General features: G+C 44.0%; 1 protein-coding gene across 4 annotated transcripts in view; it reads left to right on the top strand.

Moving 5' to 3' along the window:
• MCF2L2 (MCF.2 cell line derived transforming sequence-like 2) overlaps nucleotides 1-20,624 on the top strand; it is a 2,082,183-nt gene that overhangs the window by 225,802 nt on the left and 1,835,757 nt on the right. For 2 of the 4 annotated variants that reach the window (XM_078665989.1, XM_078665988.1), the window contains exon 1: nucleotides 8,079-8,272. The exons of the other annotated variants lie outside the window; for them this stretch is intronic. The gene's annotated coding sequence lies outside the window, so the exon portion shown is untranslated. Of the gene's footprint in view, nucleotides 1-8,078; nucleotides 8,273-20,624 lie in introns of those variants that run through there. 4 annotated transcript variants of the gene reach the window in all.

The following is a 20,624-nucleotide window of genomic DNA, read 5'->3' as shown; positions in this document are numbered from 1 at the left end:
GAAAAGGAGTGAGGAAGAGAATGCATTGAATTAATTTTATTCTGGTGTTTCTGCTTAGAAGGACGTGAGGTGTAAATGGTGTGCTGACTTAAGCGTCTTTACATTCACTGATTACATTTTCTCAACCAAAGAGCTTGCACCAAAGTAAGATATGCAAAATAGCTCCTTGTATTACTGACATGTGGGCTTCTCATATAAGCCAACATCACCTTCAAGAACTGCTGCAACATTTAAAAGACAGTAACAACTACTAGTACTTTACTCTGCATGGCTGAGAAACAAGTGTAACACAAGAAGCAATGATATCACTATCCTTGAAATCAAGAGGTGCAAAGTGGAGAATGCAAAAAAACACGATCCTCAAGCAATGCCACAAGAATCAGCACAAACATTTGTTGACACTTCAGAGTAAGCCATCCACACGTCCACATATAATGAGCGGGCGTGGCCGTTACGGAACCACGCCGTCATGAGCACACCCCGCCCGTGGATCATGACTGCGTGGATCCGTCACAAGCACAGCGCCGCACTCACCCCCCACCCTCCAGTGCCGTGGCGGAATTCGCGCCGCGGCCAGGGGGTTGAAAGCATGACACCCGATTCACACTTCGGAAAGTGCAAGATTACAATGACGAGGGACGCTTCCATCTAGCTATTTCAATTTGTCGAGACCTTTGAGCAAGGTTGGTGCTTTATTTATTCAGAGAGCAGTAGTAGTTGTAAAATCAGCCACAAATGTTTTGCCCAAGGGTTTTGCTCAGTTTCTGCCCACTCCTGTGGTTTTAACAAGTGCAGTTTCTTCCAGGTACTTGCAAAACAGTTAATCACTATAACAATGTTACAATTGGTGAAAAGTCACATAAACATATGTTCTGAATTCATTACATTTATTTCCCTTATTTCACAACATTTCAATTTGAGAAACAATTACTGCACATCATGTTCAGAACTTTGATTGACAACCATTGGTACCTACATCAGTGCTTAATATGAGCTGGTGATTTCCAGTGCTCGGCACCAGCACTTCGGGGCTTGTGACCGTCTGCCACAAGGTGGCGTTGTTAGACTAATTTACAGATGGCCACAACAACAGTTTATTGTTACTGCCCAACCCTTCTTATAGCTTTGGGGCCAGAAATAGATTCTACAGATTAAACAGTGTAGGGCTGAATGAAGAGCCCCGTGATACGCTGCATTTCAGCGGACAAATGTCCGATGAACAGACTGGGAAAAGGTATGGTTAGGTTTATGTATATTGATATGGTTAGGTTAAGTGTTAGTTAATGGATAGGTTGACTGTGTGAGCTAGAGTTTGGCTTAGTGATAGGGTTAAGGTTAGAGATAAGGTGACTTTAAGGGTAATCAATAGAATTTTGAACTGCAATGTGGCCTTTGTGTAAAGTATTTTGGTGTTGTATGTGATGGCCAAAGTGGTGCCCTTATCTTGACATCTCTTGCTGCACTTACTTGAGTAATTAAGGGAAAAGGAGTGAGGAAGAGAATGCATTGAATTAATTTTATTCTGGTGTTTCTGCTTAGAAGGACGTGAGGTGTAAATGGTGTGCTGACTTAAGCGTCTTTACATTCACTGATTACATTTTCTCAACCAAAGAGCTTGCACCAAAGTAAGATATGCAAAATAGCTCCTTGTATTACTGACATGTGGGCTTCTCATATAAGCCAACATCACCTTCAAGAACTGCTGCAACATTTAAAAGACAGTAACAACTACTAGTACTTTACTCTGCATGGCTGAGAAACAAGTGTAACACAAGAAGCAATGATATCACTATCCTTGAAATCAAGAGGTGCAAAGTGGAGAATGCAAAAAAACACGATCCTCAAGCAATGCCACAAGAATCAGCACAAACATTCGTTGACACTTCAGAGTAAGCCATCCACACGTCCACAGAAAGCGAATATCTCACCAAAATGCACCTTTCCGCTATCGCAAAGACCTCTCCTAGCAGGCCAGCCGAGAAATGTCCTCACCTTTCAGAAAAGATTCTTGGAATTGCCCCATCACCCCTACCACCCACCAAAGGCACTGCTCGAGGAAAAATATCCAGTAAGCCTCAGCTGAAAGGTCCTCCTAGAATTTATAAAAGCCGCCCTGCTCCCATCCTACTTCACATCAGTGTCTGCGTCTCCAAATTCACCAAGCATACGTGCACACCCCAATGTCGGTGCAAGGATACAGGTATTATATCTCAGCAGCACTTTACATGAGTGAAATTGGTAGGAAACAGCCATTATAACGCAGCTGGATCACACATAAAAAAACACATCCTCAAGCAAAAGGCATCCTTCTTCCGCACTTAACTTGATCGTGCCAAAAACAGACCCAGGAAACTCTTCAATATCATTTGTAACCAAACTTCCCCAGCACCTCCTAATACGACAGCCTCCTCAGCCAGATGCGACGAAATTGCCCATTTCTTTTCTGAAAAAATTGCCAAAATTGATCAATCCTTCCTTCCCACACAACCACCCTCCAACCCGCTCCCTAATGACCTTTCTCACCCACCCACTTCTCTACCCCCCAACCACTCCACTGGCCTCCCTGCTACCACCTCACCGGCTACCAACTCCCCTAACTCACAACTAACAAACAATGCATCCTTGCTCAATTTCCTCCCCGTCACTGAGCTAGAAGTCCTCAAAATAATTGGCAATCTTAAACCGTCCTCCCACACAAAAGACCCGGTACCCTCCAACCTTGTCCCTACCCTTAAGCACATCATCGCCCCATTCTGGACCAAAATCATCACCACCTCTCCACGGGCTGTGTCCCCACCTCCCTTCAACTTGGACAAATCTCGCCCATAATTAAAAATCCTAATGCTGACCCAAATGACCAAAACAATCTCCGCCCTATCACCAACCTCCCCTTCTCTCAAAGGTCCTTGAAAAATGTGTCCTACTACAACTTGTCAAGCACGTCGAAAAATTCAACCTACTTGACCCCCTTCAGTCTGACTTCAGCAAAGGCTGTATCTCCGAAACGGCAATGCTCAATGTCATAGATGACATCCACCAATCACTTGATAATGGCGAGACCTGCCTTCTTATCCTCCTTGATCTCTCTGCAGTGTTTGATACAATCAATCATTCAGCCCTACTTAATGTTCTTAGGACCCGTTTCGGCCTTAAAGGCACCGCCTTCAAATGGTTCACCTCTTACCTTCAACACAGAACTCAGCCAAAATTCAAAATTGTCTCTCTAAACCCACTTCAGTCTCCTTTGGAGTTCCCAAGGATCTATTCTCTCTCCTTCCCTCTTTAACCTCTTTGTGGAACCACTCACTCTCATTCTTAAACAAGCAGGTATCAATTACCACCTATACGCCGATGACACCCAAATCTATTACAAGATTAAAACTCGTGCTAACATCTTACACCTGAACAACACCCTTTACAAGATCCAATCCTGGTTCCATTCAAATCATCTCAAACTAAACCCTAATAAAACTGAAATCATTCTTTTCTCCCCTAAAAAGAACCCTCTCCCCGTTCAAAGATGGATTTCAGACCTTAACGCACTCAACTGCCCACTCACACTGTCAAACTCCGTCAAATCTCTTGGCATTACTATTGACAACACCCTCACCCTTAACGTTCACATCAAAAACTCTGCTAAAGGAGCCCTCTTCACTCTCCGTCACCTCAAGAAAATCAAACCATTTTTAATATTATTATAATTATTAAATTTATAGAGCGCCTGGTTACACTAACTAGTGTCCCCCCGTGCTATAGCTGGCCCCAATAACTCGTTCCGACAAGATCTTTGTCAGCTAGTCTGATGACACCTTAGTCCTAGTCATTTGGGAACAGGAGGGTCTTTAGCTGTTTGCGAAATGCCTGCTCTGATGTTTCCAAATGAAGCTTCTGTGGGAGTTTATTCCATTGTTGGGCAGCCATCACTTACCCACCGATGATTTTAAACTTGCAGTTCAATCACTTGTTCTTTCACGTATTGACTATGGCAACGCCATCCTCAACGGAATACCCAAGGTCAACCTTGCTCCAATTAAAGCTGTGCTCAACCTTGCAGCCAGGCTCATCACCGACTGCAAACGCTTTGATCATATCTCCCCAGTTCTCAAACCTCTTAAATGGCTCCCTATCGAAGGGAGATCAGCTTACAAAACTGCCTGCATTACTCATAAAGCCCTCCACCAAAACACTCAGCAGTACCTCTCCAAGAAACTCCTCATCACAGGTACCACTCGTCCTCTGAGAAGCACCACGCCCTCCTCCTAATCCCACCTCTGCATAAAAAGAAAACCACACAATCTCGCTCCTTCTCTGGCAATGCCCCATCTATCTGGAATACCCTCCCAAAAAACCTGCGCTGTAACCCCTCCTACGCCAGCTTCAAAAAAGAACTCAAAACCCACCGCCTTAACTACTATAGGTGATCCTAACATGTGCCTGACTCCTGACCTCTTTGCACCATACCATATTTGTTTCAGTAAATATATGTCCCTCTTCCTGTACTCCACTTTACCTAAATTACTTGTTAATGTATTGCTCCAGCTCCTGTTTTATTCCTTCTTGATTTGTAATTATGTTGTTTTTTACTTTGATATTTCACACTGCTTTTTCTGTTTTTATGCTTTTATACCATTTTTGCCTTATACTATCCTGATCATGTAAAGTGCTCTGATACCTCTGGGTCTAGCCAGCGCTATATAAAACTTTTAAAATAAATAAATTAAATAAAAAACATATTCACCGTTACCACGCATAGCCTGTACCACACATTTTTTACAACACATATGCCTTTACCATGCATGCCTTTACATCAAATTACATTGTAAAAGTATGTATGGTAAAGGTATATGTGTGGTACTGGTGGTAAGGGTATGTGTGTGGTAAGTACGGTGAAGGCTATCGGCGTCGTTAGAGGAAATAGAACGACCGTTCCGCTTCCTCTTTAGGACGTGCGCCGTGGCTCAGAGGAGCTGCCAGGTCGCCGTGTAAGAGCGATTGAGCCTGGGGCGGGGGCTACAGTTTTAGGCTGGGGTGGGTATTTTTTAAAAGGGGTGAGGGCTGGGGGGGTTGCAGGGGTCCACTGTCAGGGCAGGAGAGGGGTGTTTTTTAGGAGGTCGGTGGGCCGGGTGGTCGCCCAGGGGTCTACTTTTAGGGCTCAGGACAGGGGTATTTTTAAGAGGGGGTGGAGGGGAAGTCACAGAGGGGTCCACTTTTAGGGCTCAGGTCAAGGGAGGGGTATTTTTAAGAAAGGCTGAGGGGCGGGGTTCGCACTGGAGTCCGCTTTTAGGGCTCAGAGATGTAGTATTTTTTGGAAGGGCTGGGAGCTGGAGGGGAGCCATGTAGGGGGTCCACTGTTAGGGCTCAGGGCAGGGAGGGGTAATATTTACAAGGGCTTGGGCGTTTGCGCTGGAGTCCGGCTTTAGGGCTCAGGGGAGGGGTATTTTTTTTAAAGGATGGGGCGCACCAGGGATCAGTTTTAGGGCTTAGGGCAGGGTCAGGTAAAACCTTTACCATCCATGTGCCTTTAACATTAATGCTTTTACAGCAAAATGTGTTGTAAAGGCATGCATGCTAAAGGCATATTCATTGTTAAAAAATGTGTGGTAAATGTTGTGCATGGTAATGGCATTCGCTTTGTAACACATTCGTGGTAAAGGCATTCGTTGCAACGGAATGCGTTGTATCGTCATACAACCGGAATCGGTAGGCCACACTCCCCCAGAACAAAAAAAGGTCTGTTCAGGACTGGTATTCCAAAGAAATCAGTCTGATGCCACCACTGCTTTGTGTCAACAATGCAGGCCTTAGACAGTAATCTTATTCCATTGTAGATGGTAGATTTGGTGCTTCCCTCAGATCACAGAATAGGTTTTGGATCTTAGCATTAAGTTGAACAGCCACAGGTGGCCAGTGTATAAAACCTTGAATCTTTCCCCGGTCTCTGTTATGTGCATAAACGTGAATCAGTTCGGTTTAGGTTGGGGGCGGAGGGCTGTGCCGTCTTGATAAATGTTTTATAAAAGGAATGATTTCCAAAGTTCATTGGTAGATTTCAAACATGTTGTGTTTATTCATATTTTTATGCATAGAACAAAAGACAGCCGACACGTGTTTCGCCTGTTTGGCTCATCGGCCGAGGGCTTTTTCAAGGCAGAAAGTCGTGACTGGTAATCATGTTCCATGCTCGAGAAGTGAAGCGGTCTCAGCAGTCCCAGGAACAAAAAGACTGCACCCTACAATGGCTCTTGGGTGTAGCCATTTGTGAGGCACGTGCCAATGCTAAGATTAGGCCCTAACAACTGTAGCATAAAAGCCCAGGTTCCTCCACCCATCCCAGTAACCGTGAATCAGTTCTGTACTTGCCTAGAGGATCTTGGTTGTTCCACTCATGTGTAGGTGATCTTGTATTGTTCAGTGCTTTTGGAGACAGTCTTGAATTAACTATACTAGACAAAATCTTGAATTGCTCAATGCTTGTGGATCTACACAAAATCATGAATCATTTGGGACATATGCACTCAATCTTGAATAATTTATTATGATCAGGGCCACTGGAATTATGCGATTGTGTGGCTGCGGGGAGTTTCACATAATTATAGATTTGTCGCATTTTCTACACAATCCATCATCTGTTGCATAATCTGAGGACTTTAACAAAAAAGAAAATTGTTTCTAACTCAAACGGTTCAAAAGTTACTAAAAATGAGACAACACTTGTTGCCGCGCAGTGGAAAACCCTTTGCAAAGCTGGCCTGGTCACCTTTCTGTTGCTTATTGCTATAGTTGGGTGTTAAACTGGTACTAATGAGGTACAACCAATGCCTAGAGAATGTTATCCAGTTTAAAAATGATGAAACAATTAAGTAATACTATTACTGCATTATGCCACATAATTTGGCCTTTCTTGCCTCATAATTTACTCAACCCTGCCACATAATTTGGCCCTTGCCTGCCGCATAATTGTAGTGGCCCTGATTATGATGCCATTATATACAGCGGTCGTTGCTTCTCGGATGGGAAACATCCTTTACAACGCAACTTTTACCACGCAGTGCCTTTACGACGCAACTTTTACAACGCAAACCATTACAACGCATTGCGCTGGGGGGCGCTCTAGGATAGGGAATAAGTTTAATTTACTATCCAACACCTTCCCTAGTGTCCACGGGGACTGGAGTTGGAATAGTAAATTAAACTATTCACTATCCAGCACCCCAAAGCGATATGCGTTGTAAAGGTTTGCGTTGTAAAAACTGCGTTGTAAAGGCATGCGTGGTAAAAGCATGCGTTGTAATGTCATACATCTTTCTCGGATAGCTTTCTGCTTTAAAAGAGCTGTATCCCAAGCAGACTCGTGGCCTCCACTCAGCATCAGTGGTGGACAGGACAGTGTGTGCCAGTGTGGATGAGATGGGGCAGCTTTGCAAGTCAATGTACGTGAGATGGATGGGCCAGTTTGCAGGTACCTGAGCTAGAGACGGTGAGGGCACCGGAAGTGACGCACCTTCGGGTCCTGCAGCTATTAATCCACCCCTGAGAAACATTCTGCAAAGGTTCTCCATGGCGCATCCCATGAATGAACCTTGCAGACAAAGCTGAGCTCGCTGTTAAAATGGAAAAGTAATGCATCAATTCTGCACACAGCTTCCCTTGCCAACCACGTGGCACACACTGTTTTCTCACTTGGATGTCATAAAAAAAAACATGACACCCAGAATAAAAGAATGCGAAACTTTTTATACCCAATAAAATGTACAACTAAGAAGGAAAAAACACAAGCTCGGCTGCTAGGCACCAAAATAAAGACGTTGTTGAATTTTTTTGTACATGATTTTATATTTAATCCTGCAATTTAAATAACATTTCTGACGCGCCTTTAGAGACATTGCATAGTGTTGTGCACAATGCGGGGCTGTGTTGGCAGCGCGTGGCCCCCCCGCAGCGAGCCCGGCCCCTTGCGGTCAGCAGGGGGTTGTGAAACAGCGCATGTGATCGCCTCTCCGGGTCTGCGGCTGACTCCGGCTTCTTGGCGCCCCGCCAGCGGGCCTCGGCTCTCCCTTCCGCCCGCCGAGCGCTGCTCGTCCGCGCCCGGGCAGACGCCGTGAGTGCTTAACCAGACCCGCGGCGGCAGAGGCGGTGGGGACAGCGGCGGCGGCGGGAGGAGGAGGTGTGCCCGCCAGGGATGGATGCCCTCTCTTCGCTCTCTAACGTGGATGTGGCGACGAAGATGCTGCCGGCGGCGTGGAGGGCACACAGAGGCGCCTGACCCCGGACGGTAGGACCGCTTGTGTTTGACACGCATCAATCACTCCCGCAAACTGCGGCCGCTCACATGACCTGGCGGCGGGCCGAGCAGCTGGGACTTGACAGGCAGGGCGGGAGGACCATATGCAAGCTTTTGCCAGTCAATAAATGTCATTTACTCCTGTAAAAAAGTCGTAGCATATGAATGCGTGAAATGCACGTCACCAAATTTAATGTGAGAATGAACTATGGGCCTAATTCCAAAAGTTTTTTTTTGTAGTTAGTTTGGCACAGCGCTTTCCAAACTTTTTAGAACTTTCACCCCATTTTTAGAACCACAAACTTTCAGGACCCATAAATGGATCAGAGGCAGGCGATTTTTTAATGTAACTAAAGCATGGTGTGGTAGACGCTGTCATTTACGGCATCATATTTTCCATTGAAATTGCCACTAAATTTGCAGACATACTGTTTTACTGCTAAAACTATATCGCACACAAATGATAATGTGTGGTTATCGGGTTTCCGTGTGTATTTATCATTTGTGCATCACCAAGTAAAGTGTCTTGATTGATTTTGATCCTATTAAAATCTTTGTTCCCATCACACTTCAGAATTGCAAAACAGTGTGTAGGTATTTTCGTTTTATTGTGTGATGCAAAAAAATGACGCCCTATTGTATTTCGTTTCTCACTGCCTGTATCCCAACAAGATTGTCACAATAAGTCACTTTACTTCTCTTTCTCTGACTGCAAAGTGAGAGGATTTTGTTAAAATAATAACGAGCAAGAATCGCGGCCCCGCCCAAGGGGTTAAAGGACAGCAGTTGTGACATGTTAAATGCAGAATTTAAAGGAAGCTTTATTTATTGCTCGAAATTTCACGACCCACCAAAAATCGGCTTGTGACCTGGATCGCGACCCACAGTTTGGGAAACACTGCTATAGTAGATTATCACTTGTAGAAAGTCATAACAGGAACATACACACCAGTGTTAGAAATGGAAAAATAGAAGTGCAGATACCTCATGCCTACTTGCTTCTGAGAAGTGCCAGTACTAGGCCGCTATGAACAGCAAGCAACACATCCTCTAACCAAGTACTCTTGAAACTTGAAAAGCACAGACTAGATAGAGGGACACTGGGGAGACAGAAACATGGAACGCAGGCTAGACTCTCCATAAACTTTCAGCGATACTAATGCTAGAGTTCCATTTTCCACAGTCTGAACAGTGGCGGCTGGCATCTACGGGGAGGGGGAGCGTGCACAAAATATTATAAAAAATAACTTACATAAAGCGACATCCGCAGGAACTGAAACTGGATGCTGGAACTCCCTTGCCCAATCCTGGCGCTGCTCGCATGCAGCATGTGAGCAGCACTCTGATTGGAGGGAGCGGCCTCACTCGGCGCTCCACAGCGCTCTGGAGGCCTGTTCTTGCTGTAATGCAGCTGTCTTAAGGCAGCTGAGTTGAGAGGTTTAAAGTGCGCACGTGTGGCTGGCCATGGCAAGACGGCTGGCCAAAAAGACATGCACACTTTAACCCCTTCTACGCTCATGACGAGCTCAGCTCGTCATGAGCGTAACCTGTGCTACGCGGATGACGAGCTGAGCTCGTCACGTAATGCGGGTTTTTGCGAATCGCAGCGCGCAGCGGGAAAACCGCTAGCGTGCATGCGGTTAAACAGTGCATTGGACATCCCACATTCCTCCTGCTGCTGTCAGTCTGCAGCGACCCCACCCCCGTCCTGATTCTCAGCTCAGGACAAGGGATGAAAAATAAAATGGTAATAAACTACTATTTTATTTTTCATCTCTGGGGTTTGGGGGGGGGTGTTTAAGTGGGGCGACGCTCCTCTGCAGGAGCCACCCCTGCGTCTGAAAGCTTGCAACCAGGTCTACTCTACCTTTTTCTTTTTGATGTTGGTCGCGGTTTTTTTCGTGGGTAACATTGGTATGTGTGGCCCATCCTTTATCTAGGTCTTTCCTGCATTGGGACATTCTGTGCGAAGGGCACCCTATGTGGTGGCCAATCCAGTGATCCACCCGCTTGCTTTGATGTTGTTGCAGGTTTTCCATAACAAAAGATCTAAAGATTCAGTTGTAGATATATATGACAGTATTTTGTTTAGTGGTACACTCTTAATTCTTATCTTCTTCCTGCAACAGCGGGAACCATGTTCTGTATATTACATCATGGTTAGTTTGCCTTACATACAGTGAATCTGATCTAAGAACACATGGATGGGCTGGGCGTGGGGAGGTTAACAGAGTAGGTCAGGAGAAGGGTTCAGTGTGAATCTGTGCACTCATATTAATGGATGATTCAGGTCCTATTAAAACATACATTTATCAGTGAGCACACTTGTAGAATTCAATGCTTGTATGTATTCTCTAAAGTATGCAATTTGGCAACTTAGCATTCTGCATCTAGACTTGTGATTTATATGAATAGATCACGTTTTTTCATCCAGGATATCCTGTTGTCCAGGAATAACTTTTTTATGTAGTGTTTCTTATTGCTCACTTATGTGGTTTCTAAGCACCATAAGTGGTGGTGTTAGTATCGCTCGGTTTGATAGTGTTCAGTTTGCGGGCCTCTAAAGGAAGGGCTTAATGATAAATGCAGCTCTGACATTAAAAAGCTTGACTAAAAATGGAATGTCTAGACAAAATTAACAGTATAGGCTACCTACTCACAGGTATGATGTGGATAAGAGCAGTGGAGGTTGGCACAGGTAAGAGCGATGGGGCGGTGTGGTGGTGCAGGGGCATGGTGGGGGTCGGCTACATCGACTTACGACGGAATAAGTAAAATTAAATACAAAAAAAGACCACTCACCTTGTGTTTGCTGCATCACCGACTCGGCGAGCGCAAGGTAAGTGGTTTTATAATTTTTTAAAATTTAAATGTACTTATCCCGACGTATGTCAACTTACCCGCCCACCGCCGCGTCCCCCCACTGCTCTACCTATGCCGACCACTACTGGATAAGAACTTACTGCTCTTTGCCTGCACTGTACCTTCTATGTCTGAATAAAGTATTACTACTTCTTATACTGTACTTGTCTCCATTGTGTGTGCCAAAGAGGCTGGCACGGCTGTCTGTGATGTACCAGTACTGTCAGGGGCACAGCTTTGTCAGTATGATTGGGGGGCTTGAGCTTCAGCATTTGCGATAATCACGCTGGTATATCATGTTTAAATACATTATATGACAAGCCGAGTACATGAGAGAGACCTAAGGGGTAGAGAAAATGGATAGGAATGCGAATTAGTAGGAGTACTAAGAGAGAAAACAACCCAAATTGAAATAACCACTATCTTTGAGGACTTTCAAAACAGAGGGAGAAGAGTGTATGTGTGGTTTTTCCATGTGTGTGTACAAATTGCTTGTGAAATCTGACTGACATCTCACAATACGCGACTGAAAGCACCTGTGCCCAACTATTAATCAGAAAATGCATTTATTAGGGGGTGGTGTAACACCCCAAACACCCCCCTGAAGCTACACCCCTGTGTACTCCGCTAGCAAATGGAGCTTACAATCTTTCTGCAAGTGTTGTCACTGTTCTGTGGATGGATAAAAGGATTGCACTGAGAATGATTAGGGTACTCCAAACCATCAGGGTGTGAGCTATGGGCTTGAGTTCATAGCAGCAGCAGAAGTGTGTTCTGCCCAAGCCACTGGTGGTCCAAAGCCTGGCCGTGGTTAAAAGTATTGCACCGCTGCTAAGAAGTGTAGGTACTCGATTCAGTACCGGTCCATTTAAAGCACAGATACACATTCTTAAACTGGACACAAATCACCCTTTAGTACAATTTTACCAGACAATTCACAAAGCTTTTTCCAGTTAGTAAAAATATATATTTTGTAAAATGTCATAGTATGTAGGTGTGTAAACTGCCTCTGAAACACCCAAAGCACGTGTGAGTACTATCACTATAGTTGTGTCTTACTTCAGTCTGAGCTGTGACCTACTTCTAGTCTCCTGCTTGAGAAGTTCTTTCCAGTAAATAAGCATATCCTACTCCTGGAAGTTCATGAGTAAGTTACATTTGCTCCTGGAATAACACATTACAGAAAAAAACTTTGTGAATCGGGCCCTACAAGCCTTTAATCTATATGTATGTAAATTATGCCATATATGCATACGTTATGTTTAGATAGGCATTCAAAAGGGGGGCCAAAGGCAGGCAATGTATGTCTTTTGGTACTCCGAAAGGGCTGACAATGGCCGTGCAATGCTTCTCTAAGCACTTGGCGTATCACCAAATGCACCTGGCAGAAGTTGGACAGAGAAAGTGAAGTGAGGTGCAAGAACCCGTGCAGAGTTTTCAAAGTGTCTTTAGAAAAGGTTTGACCTATATAGAAAATGTAACAATTCCTGTGGACAAAAGGAAAAGTAAAATTGGAACTGGTCCTAACTCTACATTTGAGTAGTTGAGACATTTGAACATTTTCGTATAAATGGTTTACGTGTTTTGTATTGGGTGCATATGATTTGTTTATTCAAATAGTGGTTGCTATTGTACAGGGCTGACTTACAGGGCTGACTAAGGGCCTGATTTAGATCCTGGCAGACGGGTCACTCCATCACAATGATGACGGCTATCCCGTCCATCGAAATATAAATCCCATTATAACCTATGGGATTTATATTTAGACGGACGGGATAGCCGTCACCATCGTGATGGTGACGGATATCCCGCACGTCAAAATATAAATCCCATTAAAGACTATGGGAGTTAGATTTCGGCGGGCGGGATATCTGTCACCGTTGTGACGGAGTAGCCTGTCCGCCAAGATCCAAATCAGGCCCTTAGACTTCCGTCCTTTGGAAATCGATACACCGAGGGCAACTTATTATTATTTGCTATTGTTGCCATTCTTATGATTACCATTACGAATACTAATAATAATAGCTTGCCATTTAACCAGTGGCATTTCATGTACTGATTTTTATTTATATTGATTTTATTGATATTCTGTTTCTCCTTCTTACTGTTACTACCACTAATTCTATTACTAATAATAATGTCATACTCACCTCAAACATGAAAATAAAAAACAACAGGAAATCATACCTGTTGTTGTTGGAAATGTGCCCATTCTGCAGGAAGAGCACAGTTTCTTTTGCCTTTTTGCTGAACCCTTTTTTCTGGCTACAGAACTTGGTGCACTTTATCCTTGCTAATCAGGGGTAAAGTGCCTGTGCTCCTCCTTTTAATGGGGTGAAATTGGCATAGCCCTGATTGGCATATTTAAGGTACATATAAGTTCCTAGTATATGGTGCCCAAAGTGTGTGCATGGCCAGTAAGGTATACGTCACCAGTGGGCTGCAGCACTCATTGTGCCAGCCACTGCAGTGACAATGCAAGCATGACTGCCAGCACCTCTAAGTAAGCCTTACTGCCCATTAAGATAGGGTGCTTGGTATTTAAAAGTAGGACATGTAAAGGTTAATGTTAAACATGTCCTTACAGTGACTAGCACACCACCTATTTGGTTGACGAGCACCTCACCTCCCTTGGCTCTAAGTATGTGTTCCAAAAGGACACCTTCAGACTGGAGATGAATGAAGTATAATAATGGAAAAAAAAACAAGTCAACACATCTCCATTTATGCACTATGATCTGAAACAACATCTGTTTTCATGAGGACTGCCCATACCCTGCTCCAGTTTAGAAAAGACCTGAACACAGCATCATGATGAAGTAACAGTCCTCTATTCGCAGAACCCAGCTTGCTATCCAATTCTTCATTGGCTGTATCTTTGCCTTTGATCCTATGACAGTGCTCTGTTGCCTTTCGGCTAGGTTTGCATGTACAAATACCACATGCATACATACTAACATATATGCCCATTCACCTACTAGTAACCCAATCAAATGTGTCATCTACCCAAACAGCCACCCTTGAAGCAGCTGCAGCAAAGATAGTTCATGAAAGGTAATGCTAGATAGAAAATGAACCTGCTTCTCCATAACAGCCAACTGCATATGGACCTAACCTCTCTGCAGAATCTTGAACATAAACTTAAAGTCTTCATTAAGGACTGGAGAGTGAACTTAGCATAAGCCCCCATTCACAGAGTGAACACTGAGCCAGAGAAAGACTGCTTTAGAGCCACATTCAGCTTATTTGCAGTAAGTTCCATTTGGGAGGCATCTTTGAATGCCCAAGCCAATTCGGAGGAACCACTGGACCACAAAGTGTTCACCTTGGACACTGAGGGCACCTCAGCTTCAAATTCTCCAAAGCATAATTCTTACCCAGAACCCTGGTACGGGTAGGTTTTCACTCACCCGGCCCACTCCTTATCCCAAATATTCTTCACAGGTACATATGCACACAGCGTCTCAGACTCCTGAGAATGAACGCTGGGAAAGAAGTCCTTCTGGTATCAGGAACAGGAGGAAAGAGTTGCCCCAGATTTTCATGAAGATGCCTCAAAAAGCATGGAGATCAGTGCACTGCACATATTAGCCCCTTAGTTCTTTCTACGAAAAGTCATCAGCAGTATCAGTCTCTGTGACACCCCTTTGGGCACCAGCGTCAGAAGCAAAATGGCTGTTTAGGATAGATTATTGTTCCATCAGTCAAGACCTGGAGACTTGGAAACATTTCAGCATGTTCCTTAGTTGTCCTTCTTAGGTTCCACCTTCGCATAGTGCCACTTGCACAGGCGCGGTACTAAGCCAGAAGCACACGCTGTGCTGCAACAAGCCTCGAGAATGCCAGAACCACAAGAAGCACCTGCATCAGTTCTTAACCACATGAGCGCTAGCGAAATTCCCCTCCTGTGCTCTTCTTTACAAAAACCCATTATTCATGACGAGCTGGGCTCGTCATGAGCGTAGCAGGAGGCTACCTCATGACGAGCCCAGCTCGTCATGAGCGTCGAAGGGGTTAAAGCTGAGTGCAGTATCCCCTGCAAAGTACATAGAGGGGCCCTCCTCCAGACTCCCTCAGGAGATCTCAGGCCGGGGTACTGTGCTTAGGGCCCCCCATTGAACTCAGCACTGCGGAGGCTGCTGGGGCCTTTGTTACACCACTGATCCAGGCTGTTCCCATGGCAGCAGCGAATTAGGTACGATTTTGCGGCGTGCAACAGTCTACCATGATAGAGTCAGGCAGGTCGGACGCATCTTCTGGAGAGACGCAGTGCATACGACCAGCCATCACCCACCAGTCTGAGGTCGCCGGAGGGGGCTAGCAGGAGAAACGTTGGTACTAGGACTGTCCACTATTGCTCTGCCCCTGTAGTATATGAGGTTCCAGCCAAACCATGCGCCGGGTGCAGCACGGTTTGCTGGATGCAGCCGCTCTAAATACAGGTCAAGAACACCACAGAGCAGGCTGCACCATGTGACAAAGTATGCAAAGAATAAAAGACTCATTGGTTGGGATAAGGGCGGTCTAGTGAAGCACAGTCTGTGCAAGAGACAGACAGACAAAACAAGGGGTTCTTTTTATGCCAGGGAGGTTGATGCTGGGAAGGGGGGGCGAGGGGAGGTTTGTAAACTAAAAAAAGCCTTTTCAGCTGGGGGCAAGTGAATTCCCTGTCCCTAAGGAGATGGCTCATCGTCTTTACGGACTATTCCAAGGAAATGGCCTTTTACTCTCCACTGATGCCGCACATGCATGCCTACATAAGTAACATATCAATGAATATTTCTACTTTTCTCTCTTATTGAAGCACCAGTTCCTCTGTGGACGGTGCGTGCAAATGATGCACATGCAGAAAAACAAGTATATAAATTGCATTTTTTTACCATCCATGCGTGTCTAAAAAATTTGACCAATTGTAGCCGTATTTGATTCGACTACTAGAAAGCGGAGGGAGACACAGAACAGCCCACAAATGTTCCGGCACATGATGATTTGCTATTCCACCTTTATTTAGCCTGACCGTATTTGAGAAAAGTGCATTGTCAGGTGTCCCAAGTACACTTTTCCCAATTACTCTAGAACTGGGGTCTTTTTAAGTGTTTACTTAGATTTAAAGAGGAGGCATACAAATGTGGTTCCTTTGGTAACACAACAATATTTTTCTATGCTTCCACTCAACTTTGAACTGGAGGCAAAGAAATATGGCTTACCATAAGAAAAATGGTGTACTGCTGTATTTTTCTTCCTCAACTCTTCTTTTGAGAGAAGACCTCGAAATATGCCTGGCCATGAAAATATGGTGTTCGTCTATATTTCCATGCCTCCCCAACCGTTTAGAGAGGCATGGAAGAGTAGTAGACACCAAACTTATATCAGCGGCTCTACCATTAGGCAGGACAGACATTTGCAAGGGGTTGCAGAGAACGGAGAGCATTTTTGATAATCTTCTTGTGCATGATGTACATCCTTTAATCAGTATCTCTGTTTGAGGAAGTATTCACTAGGCCTGGGCGGTAAATTCTGTTCTGCTCGTGGAATTTGCAGAATTTGGGTAATTTCGTGTTCCGCGGAGAACGAGGAATTGCCAAAAATTCCACGATCTGCGACTTCGCGGAATTTTTTGCTTGTTTGCGCTTTCAAAATGTGTGTTCGCAAGATATTTCCCCCAAGCACGCAAACAGCGTTCGCAAACAGGAAAAAAGCATCGCGAACGGGCGGAACAAGCAATTCCGCGTGTTCGTGGAACTCTGCGGGCTTGCAGAGATTTTTTACCGTTTCGCAGAGCTTTGCATAGCGCGACTATGCAAATTCCGCCCACTCCTAGCATTCACAACCTTGAGAGGTCAACAGGAGGTCCTCACACGGTAGGTGACTAAAAACTCAAGTAGAAGCAGAATTCGTACTTGAAAAGTTAAGCATTACTCAGCAATATAGTCGCACAACAACGATTACAGACTATTGTAAATCAGACAGCTGTACACTACCAAAATTATTTGTTTTGATTGGCTCCTAGTTGGATGATTTTTACCCAGGAGATTGATAGCTAGTACCTGAGACAAGCCTCATTACACATCAACGCACACATCATTACACTCTTCCCCATATCTCAACACATATAATCAGAGGATCACAGGGTTCTTATAAAGAACTTTAGTGTTCACCCAGCTCATAGAATGTGTCCACACAGGAAACATGCTGCTAGAACACAGGCTTAAAGACATTCACTTTCATGTGTAGAAGGCTGAATATGTACTTGAAAATGTTCTTACTTCGTCCGGCACAATTTCCTGAAAGAATTGAGTCCCTAAAACCATTCCATTCCATGTGTTTGCACTGAATATTTAATCGTGGGACCCGTGTGTAAAAATTGTGTAATCCTTGGCAGTTTTCAGAGTCTGTAAAAATAGTTCTCTGATTGCTTTCATTTATCAAATTAATTATTTCAAATATGTTTTACTTTGTTACATTGAATGTAGTGATTTAGAAGATCTATATAGAACATTTTTGTAGAACATAAATATATTCTTTTAAATGTGCTGTATCGCTAACTTATGTTTAACTCTCAATAAAAAAGACAGTGCACATTCATGCAGAGAGCTGAAACTACTGAGCAAAGGAAATAGGAGAAGTAAAAAGAAAAATTAAATGTACAAACAGTAACTGATTTGGAGTCACTCGCTACCCTAGAGCATAAATGTGCTCGGAACTATTTAACACACTTTGAAAACTGTCAATTACTACGCAATTCTTACAGACTGGGTACACTTTTAATATACTCACTTTAACGAGTCCCAATCTTTACTTGGTAATAGTAATTACATATGCCTTCTTTCTCTTTAAGAGGCTCAGTGTGTATCTTAGTTTGTAAAAGGTTTGAAAATATTTAGAAATGTATTAACAAGGGCGTGCACATTAAGATGAGCAGTCTGTATAATCACATTTACAGCAGGCCAGAATCCAAGTGTTTTTTTTTAGTTCCCACGAAATCTCTCTTGGTGAATGCATTTTATAAGTGAGAACAAGTTCCTCTGTCTGAAAACAAGAAGTTCTTTCTAAATCAGACTTGAATATCTGAATTTGTGTGTTTAATCTCATTTACCCCACAATGTCTTGTGGTTGATCCTTTTCGAGTGCTCTTATTTCCAGGTATATTGGTTATATTTGCTTAAAATAACTTCCTTGCCTTCTGTCAACGCGCAAATACATCTTACATTAGGTTACCCAAAACATGCCAACAGCAAGGACCAGGAGCGGTGTGGTCCCAACACCGAATTCGGTGCTTCCCGATTGGACTCATCTCTGTAGTATTTAGTCTTAAACATCCAAACAAAATAAGGGCAGTCTCAGTAAGAATGAAAGACACGGGTCAAAGATTTAAGACTTTATATAAAGGATTTTAAAAGCAGAGTACACAAAATAGCATCAAGGTATATAAGTCATAAGTACAAAGAACTCTGAAAAGTTCTAAAGTAAATCCAGCAGAAATTTGTCTTGGAATAATGGGAAATGGGGTTCCGTCCAACAGAGGAAAAGCGCGACCTTTTATATGACCTTATACAATGGATTTCGTATATTACTATACAAATACATGGTTCTCAGGGGATGTATGTCGTTACTACGCATGCTTTTACAACGCATGCCTTTACCACGCAGGTTTTACAACGCAAGTCGTTACAACAACTTGCGTTGGGGGGCGCTGGATAGTGAATAGTTTAATTGACTATTCCAACTCCAGTCCCCGTGGATAGTAGGGAAGGTTTTGGATAGTAAATTAAACTATTTCCTATCCTACAGCGCCCCCCCAGCGCAAGTCGTTGTAACGACTTGCGTTGTAAAAGTTGCGTGGTAAAGGTACTGCGTGGTAAAAGTTGCGTTGTAAACGCTGTTCCCCGTTCTCAGAACATGCAACAATGAAAAAGAAGCAAGAAGAAACATTTGAATGCAGAATATATTTTGAAGGTTCGCTAACAATACAATTACATTGGATTCAGAGGTTCCCATAGTCTACCGGGTGATGGGGTCGAAACAATGTCTGCAATACAGTATGGGACAGCTGGGTTGTAAATGGTGAGGTGCACGGTAGTCCTAAGACTGGAAGGGTTCCAGTCTTTCTATGAAAAGCCAACAAGTCTTTATTAGAGCAGAAAAGCAACAACAACAGTGAACACATGGTTTATTGCAACATCATTCCAAAATGGGAGAAAGCACAATTACCGGTTCATGTTAGTGTAAGCTTGATTTTAGACAAAGTAAAGCTAAAGAAAAGTAAAACAACATTCACACTGATGGATGATCCATAGGTATGTTTCTTGAGTTTGTCTGTAAGGGATAGTGTACAGGCTCGTTGAACCTTTATATTGTAATATAAAATAACTTGTTTTAATTGTGTGTGCTTGACACTGTTGTATTTACAGTTTTATAGTGCTATAATACTAACCAATAAGCACATTTATCGATTATAGATTAATCAATTTGTAATTTTTTTAAATTCTATCCCACAACATGATATACATACACTTCGTTCAACTCTTTGAGTTAAAGGGCGCTAAAACCTAAAGGATGCCGTGGCCACCACAGGGCACGCTTAGCCCACCTCAGCTGACTGATTGATTGATTGAGTCTTTATTGCTTAATTAATAAAAATCATTGCAATTAAAACACGACAATAAAAGAAACACAGTTCTCAGTTACTTTAAGCAATATGCGATTGAACAAAAGATTGTTACTATGATTACATGCCGTAACACAACTCAACACCTCACAGCTGACTGGTGGAGCCAACGCTGACATGCTATAATGAGCTCAGAGTGAGTGCAAGTCTGAGCCGGGTTCCCTCTGAGTCAGAGAATCCAGGGGCAGCAACATCCCAGGAGCTGGTCTGCTTAAGTGTGAAGGCAGGCTATGAATGAAAAATGGAGACATCCCCAATGCTGCCTCTTGTGAGAAGCATCACTATACAAAAAGGATGAGTCTGCAGAGCAGCCTGAGAAGGACACTTGAAAGAGAGCCAAGTTTGAGACAGTAGATCAATATCCCATGTCTAGAAATTGTGACTAAAAGTGGGACCAAGCAACCACTGTTCCATGTTCTTAACCCCTTCGCCGTGGCACGAATTCCGCCGCGGTGCGGGGCGTGATACGTGAGTGCGGCGCTTTCATGCTCGTGACGGAACCGCGCCGTCATGAGACACGGGTGGTGTGTGCTCATGACGGCGTGGTTCCGTCATGACCACGCCCCGCTCATAAATTCACCCGCACAGGCGGGGAATCAGTACTGTGTGAGCGGAGCGGCAGCAGCATGACGGAGCCACGCCGTCATGAGCACACGCCGCCTGTGTCTCATGACAGTGTGGTTCCGTCACAATCATGGAAGAGGTAAATGACCAAGGAAGGGAGTGCTCCAGAGAATACACAAAGGACTGCTGAGGAACCTGCGGGGGTGTCTGCTTTACAGCCACTCGCTCAGAAATGTGTGCACTTTCTGT

This window comes from Lissotriton helveticus, chromosome 11 (assembly GCF_964261635.1).
Source record: "Lissotriton helveticus chromosome 11, aLisHel1.1, whole genome shotgun sequence".
Taxonomy (NCBI): Eukaryota; Metazoa; Chordata; class Amphibia; order Caudata; family Salamandridae; genus Lissotriton; species Lissotriton helveticus.
Note: the sequence above shows the minus strand (reverse complement) of the source record. Positions and strands in the feature narration are given on the sequence as shown.